Source organism: Sinohyriopsis cumingii, chromosome 19 (genome assembly GCF_028554795.1).
Source record: "Sinohyriopsis cumingii isolate HCF-2022 chromosome 19, ASM2855479v2, whole genome shotgun sequence".
In the NCBI taxonomy this organism is placed as follows: Eukaryota; Metazoa; Mollusca; class Bivalvia; order Unionida; family Unionidae; genus Sinohyriopsis; species Sinohyriopsis cumingii.
The window spans coordinates 28,299,442-28,311,562 of NC_142979.1; positions in this window are offsets into that span (position 1 = coordinate 28,299,442).

The following is a 12,121-nucleotide window of genomic DNA, read 5'->3' on the forward strand; positions in this document are numbered from 1 at the left end:
ATAAGAAATCTTCCTATCTAATTTTAATTATTATAGTAGCATATGTAAGTCTGACTAATATGTAAAAACAAATTATTGATTAAAGGTTTCTCTATCATGGGAGGTGTTATGTATTTATATAGTGTGTGTTTAACTTGAGTGTAGAATATTATGATCATTTTGTAAGCAAGATATTGCATAGTTAACTTTTTTACATGACTTTAAACTATAAATAAGATAATATTTGTAAACATATGTACATGTAATTTGCCGCCATGAAACTTTAGCGGACACTTAACATATCACATGACTTTCATTAATGTCAATGCTATTATTTGAATTCATAAGTCAGTGAACATGAATGGTAGTCATTTACCGATAATTTCTACATAATTCGCTTGAATACAAAAACAATTATTTTTTAAGTTATAACATTAAGTGTAAAAAAATGTAATGTTCTAGTCTGCATTTGATTGAAAATATATAATAAACAAATTTTTTAATATGTGTTTATAAATATTTCATGTCGATGCATTGTTTACGTGGTCGACGAGCTAGTATGAGGAAACTTAAAAAGAAATGTTGTATATCTCACAATTTGCCACCACAAGCATTGTTTAAAATTATACACTCCAAATGCATTGAGTGTCTTTCATAAGAACACCGAGTAGTGACCATTGATGCCATTATAATCTTTACATTTTCCCACTTTAAAAGCTGTCACTAGTTTTCTGGTTCAAATTTCCTACTGAGTCACTCAGCATTTTCCGAAGAATGGAAAATGTCCTCTCCATTTCAGCACGGAATGTGATATGGAAATAACTGAACGCTTTTGATCCATTTCAGAATAAGTTTTTCTATTTTGCGATGTTGTCTGCACATGCCAGGGGATATCATTCTTTTCCACATAAACTATTTTAAAATCTATTTGCATGGGACACTTAAGGCAAAGTTCATACCTTTCTACTTGTCTGCCATAGCGTAAGTGTTGTTGCACTTGTTGTAATAATTTATTCATTGGGATGAAGCGCGCATTTAGCTTTTTGACATGAATGGAAAACAAAACCACCGAAGAGAAGATATGTCCTTAAATATTTATATTAAAACATCTTGAAAAAGACAATAACAATTCAACAAGCCAACAAATGAAACTACATACTCTAGCGTTTCTGCCGAAATCAGTTTTGGTAGGTCTATCTGTTTTATCTCACTCCTACTAAAGTTTTCCCAATGATTTTAGTTTAATATTTTTCAAAGGCATTACCCTAGAAATTTTGCATAGGCACACATTATTGTCAAGAAGTATTGTTCTGCAGAAGTAGGTTGCAGATGAGTCTTAGGTATCTTCTGATTGTGTTTACTTACTATTTATCAAGTACGAAAATATTTACAGTATTTAGACGCACCATTTTTAAGTTTTGACCAATACAACAGATTCAACATCTTACTGACTCTATAATGAAAAACCAAGTAATTTGCATGGGCTAGACTAAGAATTTTCTGTCTATATAACCTCGGAAGGACAACAAACTAGCTCAATGACCACCTGAGCGGGTACCTCAAGTGTTCTACATTCTCTCAGAAGGACCCCGCTTATCTCAAAGTAATGACTGGAAATTGAGTTGCTTCATTTTCATTAATATTCCTTTGAAACAAATAGAAGATCACAAAATCCTGTTCCAGTTCCACAACAAGTAATTGTCTTTTGTCACCCTGATTAGAATAGAGAGAATGAGTGGTAACAAGGAGGATCACTGTGATCTTTAACAAGTGCAAATATGACCTCATCAAAAGACTCACCAATACAGACATCAGCTAAAGGAATAATGTCTCTATCGAAATCATTATCAAACGGAAATGTTGCCATAGTTTTGGTAAATGCGCTAGCAGGATACAGATCAGAGATTTCGCTCTCAATAGGATCAACATTTGGCTCCAATTGTCACGGGGCCAGAAACTAAGTCTGATGCCAAGTTGACATGTATAGAGGAAAATTAACAAAACCGCACTCTAGCCCTGAAAAATAACACCTTCACTACAAGAGGACTTTTGAGACAAAGGCAAAGTACATAACAACAAAAGACTCTGAGAAACTCCGGTGTCAGTTAATATTTTAATAGTGATAGGCTTGGCAGACTTACCTAAATGTGATGTAGGACCGTCTGACATGAATGGTTTATAAGTCTCCAAACTAGAATAAGGCTGTGGTTTCTTTGACCCAACAAACCGTATTACTTTCTATTCAAGACCTTTACCTTGATGTCTTTGAAGTAAGACGATTTGGAATAGTTCTCTCTTAATTATGTTGTTAACTTTTCAACCTGTATCAATTGGAAATGACGTAGGTTTTCTTTTTACAAAATGGGTACGTTAGACGAGCTAACGATTTAGTATCAGTCTTATCAGAAATAATGAAAAACTAAACTATATACAGTGGAGAATAAAACTCCCAAAACAAACTCAGTTTAAATTTTAAAGGTCATTTTCAATATCCGTGTACGAGACATCAGTTTCTGTTATGACTCTTTGGTCTACGTAAGAGAAAGTGAAGCCAAACAGTAAAATTCATTATCAAACACGCTCTATGGCTTGCGTGTACAATAGTGTCTTCTGTATAGTATATTCATATCTTTAAAGATTCAATGTCTTTATTAACTAGAACGTTACACGGAGTTGCAGCAGAAAAAGTAGAGACACTGTACTTATTAGTTAGTTTTAAATCTGATATCCGTTATCTAATTTGTTCAACTGTTTCACATTTTCAAACAGAAATAAATCTATTAAAACAGTAATGAAAACGGGAGCTCCAATTGTCAAAGCTATGTATAATTCTCCATGCATAGTTTGAACGCTATCGTAATTAGAAAGACCAGCCAAAATTGTATGAAAAGATCATCTAATCAGAATGATAACTCCAGTTTCTAGTTAGCACATAAGTTATATCCAACCAATATTCTGAATACCAACCGATTAAATAAAATAGAATCCTATAAGGTACATGATTACTGACTAATTAAATATAAAAATGTATCATTAATTAAGACTTTTTTTTAGTAATGTTAAAGGAAGAAGGATTTTGTTTTCAATGTTGATTGGTTGGGATTATTTCACAACCAAGAAACATATAAAACTATGTATGGTTCACGTTTTAGCCAATGTCAGGTTATTGGTAGGAATTGAAGCCAAACAGTCACTAATTGGTTAACAAATATATCTGAATATTTCACACTTAAGTTGAACAAAATCATGTTGGCATACTTAGAACTTTTGTACTTGGCTATCATTCGTGCGTTCATCTACCTTATGGTAGGGTAGAAACTATGACAGTTATGGAATGCATTGCTCATGCAGTAATGGCCCCGTAGTAACTGTTGAGATACAGATTATGTAATAAGCATATTCGAATGGCACAATATGACACTTTTTACCATGAGAGACATTTGACTCTATATAATATTGTTTAAGGACTTGATTGTCTAGACTTGGATGTCAATAAAACCCTCATGCTCTATAGGGTGATTACTGATGTGTTTCCGGCAGGCGTATATTCTATACACTGTACAAAACTCGATAAGCACCTAGTGGACGATGAATATGGCGAAGGCAAACGTCAGTAGAGCATTGTTCAAAGTCTTCCAAATATAACCTGAGGTTTTTACCATTTATCACGAACTGTGCTTCACTTCTGGAATACTCAATGTTTGAATTGGCATTTCAATATAATCGAAACGTAGAGTTAATCTTACATATGGATTAAGAGAAGATAAGCATGATGGTTAAATATGTACGCTTGCTCATCTTGAGTACTATATCAAAATGACTAAGAAATAAAACCTAATATCAGTTATGTTTTGTTAAATATAATATTTTGCTATAATCAACAGAAAACAAATGATCGGTTAATGTGACATATACTGAAAGTAAAATTAGGCAGAAAACATGATATTATAATACTATTCTGTGAGAATCATGTATCATTATTTCATCAAAATGTAAACAATATACCATCTCGGATAGTATTATTAGTGCATTTATTTCTCATTTTGTCAAATATAATGATAAGAAAATTATCATTGATGTTTCACAGTTAATTAATGTTGAGAAACTTAAAATTATTTCATAAATAAATATTACAAATAACAAAATGCAAAATAAAAAATTAAATTAATTAAGTTATAAAGACTAATATTTTCTTGTAACTTACTTAAAAAAAAACAAAGCCAACTGAACAATTATGTTGGTTAAATGTGCACATATTATCAAATAAAAGCTTTTTTTGTAACAAGACGGCTCAGACTTAATATATACCAGTAATATTTTAGACAAGGTTACAGCAAACATGCTGTCACCGATACGTTATGGTTACGTTCATCCATCAAATTATAGCTTAATGGATAAAACTAATTAAACATATACAAACATTATAAATAATGGGACATAAAATTAAAACCTTCTCGATGAAATACAAGCTGTATAGTTCGAAAATTCTTATTTACCGGATACGAAGTTATTATTGAAAATGGAAGAAAATATTTCATGGGAGATTACTTGAGGTTTAAAAAAGAGTCTGTGGAACATCAGGATATAATATAACAACAGAAAAATGAGAAGAATTGGTCATTTTTGTGCCTAACATTTTGCATTATTTACCCGCAAAAGAATGTATGGATTAAAACATTTTCTTACCTTACAAGACAAACAACATATGATAGAAAATATTAGCGCCAATGTATATCAAATTAATGCAATATTAAGCAAATTTCAAAACAATTATTTATGATAGTTTTGGTTAAAACTTTGTATAACAAAATAACAAAAGTGCACATAATTTTTTGCAATTATTTAACAAAATAGTTTACATATTAGGAAATTACAACCAAGGGATCATTGAAATAATATATTAGCTTTTAGGATAGGGTAACAATAAAATATTTCCTTATGCAGATATAATTCTTTTGGTTATGAACAATTATATGTTTATTCTAATTCGGCAGATTCATTAAAAATATATTTGATAATCTCGGTTGGGTTATCTAAGTTGCAATTCCTGTTTACATTATATAATCATCGTTTGAAACAACGATGGTAGGACTGAATTTACTTCAAATAAGATTACTGGAACTACACTAAGAACAAGCATTATTATAAAAAAGTATAAAGATTGTTGATTAGGCGTTGCTAAATAACCATAATGGAGTTCGTTTCAGATCACAGAATGGAAGATGTAACAGATAATTAATGCATCTATTTGTTGGAAATATTCTATCGAGTGGAAATCTTTTTATCGATTTATCCATTAGTAATTTTTGGTCGATCATATGGATATTAATAAATAACAACGATAAATAAAAAAATGACAATGTTTGACAATATCACAAATTTGACAAACATTATTCTATCTTGTGAAAACTTTTCGGCCTAAAAGGAATTTATTGTGTGTGTAAAATTAACATGCATTTAAAGAGATGAGGTGGAGTGCTCTCATTCTACTTTTTTCACTGATAAGATTATGGACTAAACCATGGTGATTTAAGAACGGTAATGTTATAAAATACAATAAGACAGATCATGCCAATCATAATAGGTTATTCTGCACATTTGAACGTGTGAGTAAAGTACCTGAGAGTATAAACAAAACATGTAACACAATTTAAAATAATTTATAACATGATTTAAGATAATCAACGAAAAGTATGTAAATATCAAAGCTAGGTTTTAAAATTAACATTCATGGTCATGTTCTTATTCAAATTTGTATGCTTCCATTCCTTGCAGAGAATTACATAAAATGGTTCTGATATGCCTGAGATAATACATTTAAGGAAAAATTTAGATTATCTTTAGTGTCAAAATTTGGCTTTTGATAAATTATCCCAAAACATCAGCAAATTACACAAATGGATATAATTAATTACAGTAAAGAAGATATTAAATATTCACTGCGAGATTTTTTAATTAACTATGTTACAATAAATAAGATTAATGACACCAGAACTTTGTCCGATGATTTGTGTAAAAACAACTAAAAGTACATTCCGAACCAAATAATAAAATATCACCTCAAACGTGTAATGTAATTAGCTTAGAAAAAAAATACACCCCATAGCTTAATTTTGATTTGTTTGGTAAAAGCAATATTAGTCAGTACGGTATTTGAAAAAAGTGAGTCTCCTGGGATTTATTTCATAAGAACATTTACATTATTAAATGTATAATATTTTGACAGTATATGTTGTTATGTAGATTAATTTGCATTGTTTGTTAGATTTTTAATTTTTTTAAAATTTCATTACATGTCCTAAATTAGTTCATTTCTGCTTGGCCTGATTTAATTTTTTTATTCTATTCTGTAAACATTAAAATCATTCTAGAAGATTATATTCCATTAGATTAATGTTTTGTTTTTTTTTATAGAAAATTCCAATTGTGACCTAAGGTCAAATAGACTATATAATCGTGCTAATGAATGGAAAAATCATTCGTGCTTAAAGTTCTAGCATTTTATATGTTGTGTCCAGCATTATTTCGGGCTGGAATCTATTTTCTTGAATTCAAGTTATTATTTTCTCTGGAAATACAAAAGCGTGGTCTGATACAATTCCTGGACAGAGATATTCAGTGGCATTTTATAGTGAATTCAAACCTTTAACTATATTACTGTTATTCAACAAAAGACCATTGACGCATCAACCTTATATGCATTATAACACAATTCAGCACCATCAGCGTTGGAGTTAAATTGGACTTCTACTACATTTTAATCTGGATTTTCATTTATTTGAACTTGTATCAGTATTTCTATGATTATTTTGGGATTTAATTCGTAATACCGTAAGTTCCTTTTTTTCTTATTTTGACTTTCTTATAGGGAAAGCATTATTTGTTGAATTTTACAAAGCATGCTGCTTTTCATTCTTGTATGTGCTGATTGTGCGTGCATAGACTCGTAACTATATATATATATATATATATATATATATATATATATATATATATATATATATATATATATATATATATATATATATATAGAGAGAGAGAGAGAGAGAGAGAGAGAGAGATAGATAGATAGATAGACAGATAGACAGATCGATAGATACACGTAGTTTATCTTTAAACAGCATTATTGTTCTGACAGAAGACTATTTCCCATATTTTGACCAATTGTCCAATTGTCTTACATTTATTCCTTCCAATTGTTTTATAGCATTTCTTAACACATTGTGTTTTTATTAGCTACAGCAATGCTCATAAATCTTACAAATTCTATTGACAGGAAGACACTTAGCAAGAGGTTTAACAGGAACACAGTAATTATAACACGGTAATGGTAAATTTGCCATGTACATCTAAGCCATTAGCTTGTGTGACAACAAATTTCGTTTTTCTTGTTGATGCCTTTATGATTCTGATATGTTTACCTTTTCCTAATGAAATAGCTTTTCATTATATCCAATTACATTAATGTATAAGATGTTAATAAATATGCCATAAATACGCGACCTGACAATAAATATAAACGTACTTTTGGATTTTAACACCAGATGGGATTCTGAATGAGTATATTATTTTGCTGATTGCACAAGATTTCGGTATACTTCTCATTTAAACCCAGCTAGAAGGTATCATGAGGTCTCTCAATGGACGTTTTCTCCAGTTCTTTTAAATATTAATCGTGCAGCCATACAAGCAATTTTGTTACAATAATTGTAGCATCGAGTTGACGATCCCTAGTGGTACCACCTTTTTGAAAAAAGGCGCACAAGGACCAATACCGCCAGCATTCGATTCTTTAATCATTCCTTGTAATATATCATCACCTTGTGTTAATACTAGTAGTAATTGAATATTCCGAGGTGGAATTAGGTGAATTGGTAATTATCTAAGAAATCTTAATATGTTTAATAGTGAAACCTATATTAGCTGTTGCTTCATCAGATGTATCACGGTAACAAGAAATCATTTGTAGCTCTTATCTCAGCGTAATCTTCTGAGAATTCAGGTAGGCATTTGAAATGTACTACTCTATGTTCACATGATCATTTGAATCGTATGAACATTTTGAGCTAACGTTTAACTTTAGATTTTTTAATTAAATATCCTGTATCAGTAATCAACCTAGTGTTAACGTCAGCAACATTATCAATCTCAAAATCTACTGGAAAGAACCAGCATATTAATCCGCAGAAATCGGTAAAGACCAGAGCACAGAAAGAGCAGCCGACAGCTGGCGCCAATGAACATTTTTCTCTAAATTAAATAAGAGATAATTAAGGAATATATTTGACTTTCCAAAGGATATGCCGATCCTTTCATTCTATTTAAAAAGCTAAGGATTCTAGAGTTTATTGACACAGAAGAGCCGGTGAAATTGCACAATCATAATAGATCTAAAGCTATAAAATAATGCCATTGCCGAGGATTAATGGCAAATATTAATAACGTTAGTCTTTTATTGAAATATCATGATTAACATCATGTTTGTCTTCATGAAACCTATTTAAAGTTAATCTTAAAAATGTCAGTACGTGCAGTAACCTTTCAAGAAATACTGATTCTAGAAAAGTTTCCATCATCATAAATAATGAAACTCCTCAGAGCCGAATTATTCACAGTACCACTTGCGAGATCGGTGTCTTTCGTTTGTCGTTATATTAAACGCTTTCACCTTGTTCTCCTTCCACGTACTCAAATCAATCTATATGAGTTAGATCATTTTACTGAACAAGCTACGTTTGTTTCGCCTGGCGGGTTTAAATGCCATCTTACACCTTGGGACTGTAAAGCCAGACTAGATAGGGAAGAAGATAGAGGACATTTTTCAAAAACAAATTTGTTGCCTTCTTAACAATACTATCTACCAGCATCCTGCTACATAATCCTACTCGTCCCGGATTTGACACTCTTCAGCCGATCTTTAACCGTTGACTATATCCAAACCTCAAGGGCGCAGGCATGTACCTCATGGCAGCATGTTGTCAGAAACAATATTTGACATCAAATTAGCATCATACTGAAATGCCTTAATCCAAAAGCTTACTGCTCATAATATGATGAAGACGTTACGATCCGATGCAGAATACAGAGTGATCATACTATTGATTGTCAACCACCGAACAGAATAAGCAAAAGTCAGAAACGGGCCGAAGAAAACGGGTTCAAATTTATAAAATCGAAACCTAGCTGTATGCATTCTGCGGATTATGTAGTGTTCATGATTATCCAAACCGCTATCATGACGGATGTTTTATCCCTGCTGAGAGTTCACCAAAAGGTTTTATGTTTATTTCGATCATAAACTTTCTTGCACATATTAAATACTCAAAAATATACGTCAGAAAAATTAGATTTATTACAAATTTTTGGTAACATAGATCGGATAGCGGATCGAAAGGTCTTGTACATTTCATTACTAGACAGGAACTTTACTTTGGCACGATCGTGTAAGGATCAGTTTCTAAATCGTATCTACAAACGTTTGATCCGATACCGATGCACAGTTAGGAGCTTAGACTGGATGCTTTTAGACCTTCTCCTTCTAAATGACTCCATGTTGAAGAAAATGAATTCTCACTTTATCTCAAATGAACGAAACAGGCTCTTTCTTATGCTATCAACCTATTTTCGAAGCCATATAACCCCACATTTGATTCAGTATTTAGGCCCAAATACCAAGCATTAAATGTTCGGACAGCAAATTTCATTTCACTTTGTGGCATACGAATTTGTCGTCACCTAAAAACAGCAAAACGCAATGTTCATTGCAAACATGTTTTCCCAAATCACTACCGTGGTTATCGAAACCTATCAAAATATTAGACCTTTTCGACTTAGGAAAATCCTCAACAAAACTCTAAACATTTTCGACAGTTCTAAACATGAAGCTAAAGTTAGAGCTGTAATTTTACCCACACTGACACTATATCGATCAGTTGAATGGGTAATGCCTTCATTTTTACAGCAGAATTACAGCCATACTCAAAGCTTTGGACGACGTTCAAATCTATCAATACACAATTGCGTCATATTTTCAGATTTCCTTTCCACATCGAAAGACTTGAATAATCTTTAATCTGCGAACCCGTTATTACCACAGATATTACAAACATATTATAGACTCACATAATCGGGTGAGACGTATATACAGCTGGCTGTCGTGCCACATTTACATAAATGTTAATGACAGGGCAGACTAAGCTGTCTTGCATTTACCCTATGCCAACTGGCAGATTCCATACACTGACTTCAAATATTGTATAAACAAGCATGTTGTTCAGGCTTGTCAAAATATATGGAACGAAAACTACACAAGGAAGCTTTAAAACATCAAAACTACTGTTAGAGAGTTCGATCCCTCGTACAAAAACAAATATATGTGTTTTTAAAAGAAAATGTGTCGGCTGCAAAATATAATTTGATTTGAGCATGGTTGTCTTTTTCTAGTCTTCTTGGTTTAACCCGCTTGGTTTCAATGTTCTAAGGCGGCGTATCCAGTAAGATTCCTTTTCTTTCCTGAATTGGGGACTCCAGTTGAGGTTGTGAGCAATTGCAATAAGTGTTATATCACTGAAAGTGTGGCCAGGGGAAAAGAAGTGTTCTGGGACCGAGCTTCTGTACAGCTTTTTTTGTCATTCAATCAGATCTATGAAGGCTGATTCTTTTACGCCGCATTAGAACAGTGAAATCAAGCGGTGTAAACCAAGAAGACTAGAAAAAGACAACCATGCACAAAAAAAAAATATCTTTTGCAGCCGACACATTTTCTTTTAAATAATTCTCTAAATTTGCTTAATTGTCTATGACTAGTATAACAATGAAATATCCGAAATATAATCTGCGCTTACATAAATTTACATAAAATAACATATGTTGTTATGGCTCACCAATTTCTAGGTCAATAAAAATATTTTCCAGTATCAGCAACAAGCTGAAATAAACTAGTTGACACATAATAAAATTAGAAGGTTGAATTCCTGTAGAAACAGCCATGTAAAGTTTCGCAAACATAACCATTTTTCTGTTTTATTTGTTCGTCTTGTCTATGTTTTGTATTTGCCTTTGAAAAAGACTCATTCAAGAGTCGAAAGCGCTCAGGTTAGCTAGATACTAGTTTCGTACTGTTCGTTGTCAGTGTAATGCATTTATCTTAATAAATCCCTGACAAACGTGATCCGTTGCCGGATCCCGTGCTCTTGAATGGATTGTTATTAGCCATATTATTTTTTATTCTTTATATATATATATATATATATATATATATATATATATATATATATATATATATATATATATATATATATATATATATATATATATATATATATATATATATATATATATATATATATATATATATATATATTATATGTTTAGCGTGCTGTAAATCCATTCTTGTCAAGCTATATTCCTATCTCTACTGTGTAATAATGAAAAATTAACTGAATGAAATCTTTACTGCAGACAAAATAAAGAACGTCATACATACATACATACATACATACATACATTCGATCATACATACAGTCATCAGAAGCAATTGCTTCATTCACGAAAGCGGGAATCCCTTGTGGCCGAGTGGTGTAAGGTACTCGCTCCACCAAAGCGTAATCACTCGGCTCCACCAAAGCGATAATGTAAGAATGTTTGATAGTAACCTCCCGTGTTTTTAATTGTTTTTTCCGGTTTCCTCCTCTACAAATGTACTGGACGCCATGTATAGCCTATTATTTGCTCCAAATGGTGTTAAACGCACACAAGAAGCCACCGTTCAATAAAAAGTCTTTGCAATATCGCAGGTATCATTATTACGAAAGAATTAGTAAAAGCTAAATCTTTTATGCGAGTATCATATATTTATAATGGAGATTTTGTTTCTCGAAATGTAAACTCCCAGTCTGTCTCGAAAATCCTAGTATTATGTATGTTTTTCAACTAGAAGCAAAGGTTACCTCCAACAACACAGTCTCCTCATTGCCTGGTAAGCTGGCTCAGATATGGGAGAAAAAACAATAGTCTGTGAAGAAACAAACGCACCACCTCCACCCCATCAATACTACTACTACTACTAATAATAATAATATTAGTAATAATAATAATACTTTCTTTAAAAATATTTTCTTGTAGAAAATGATTACACTTGTAC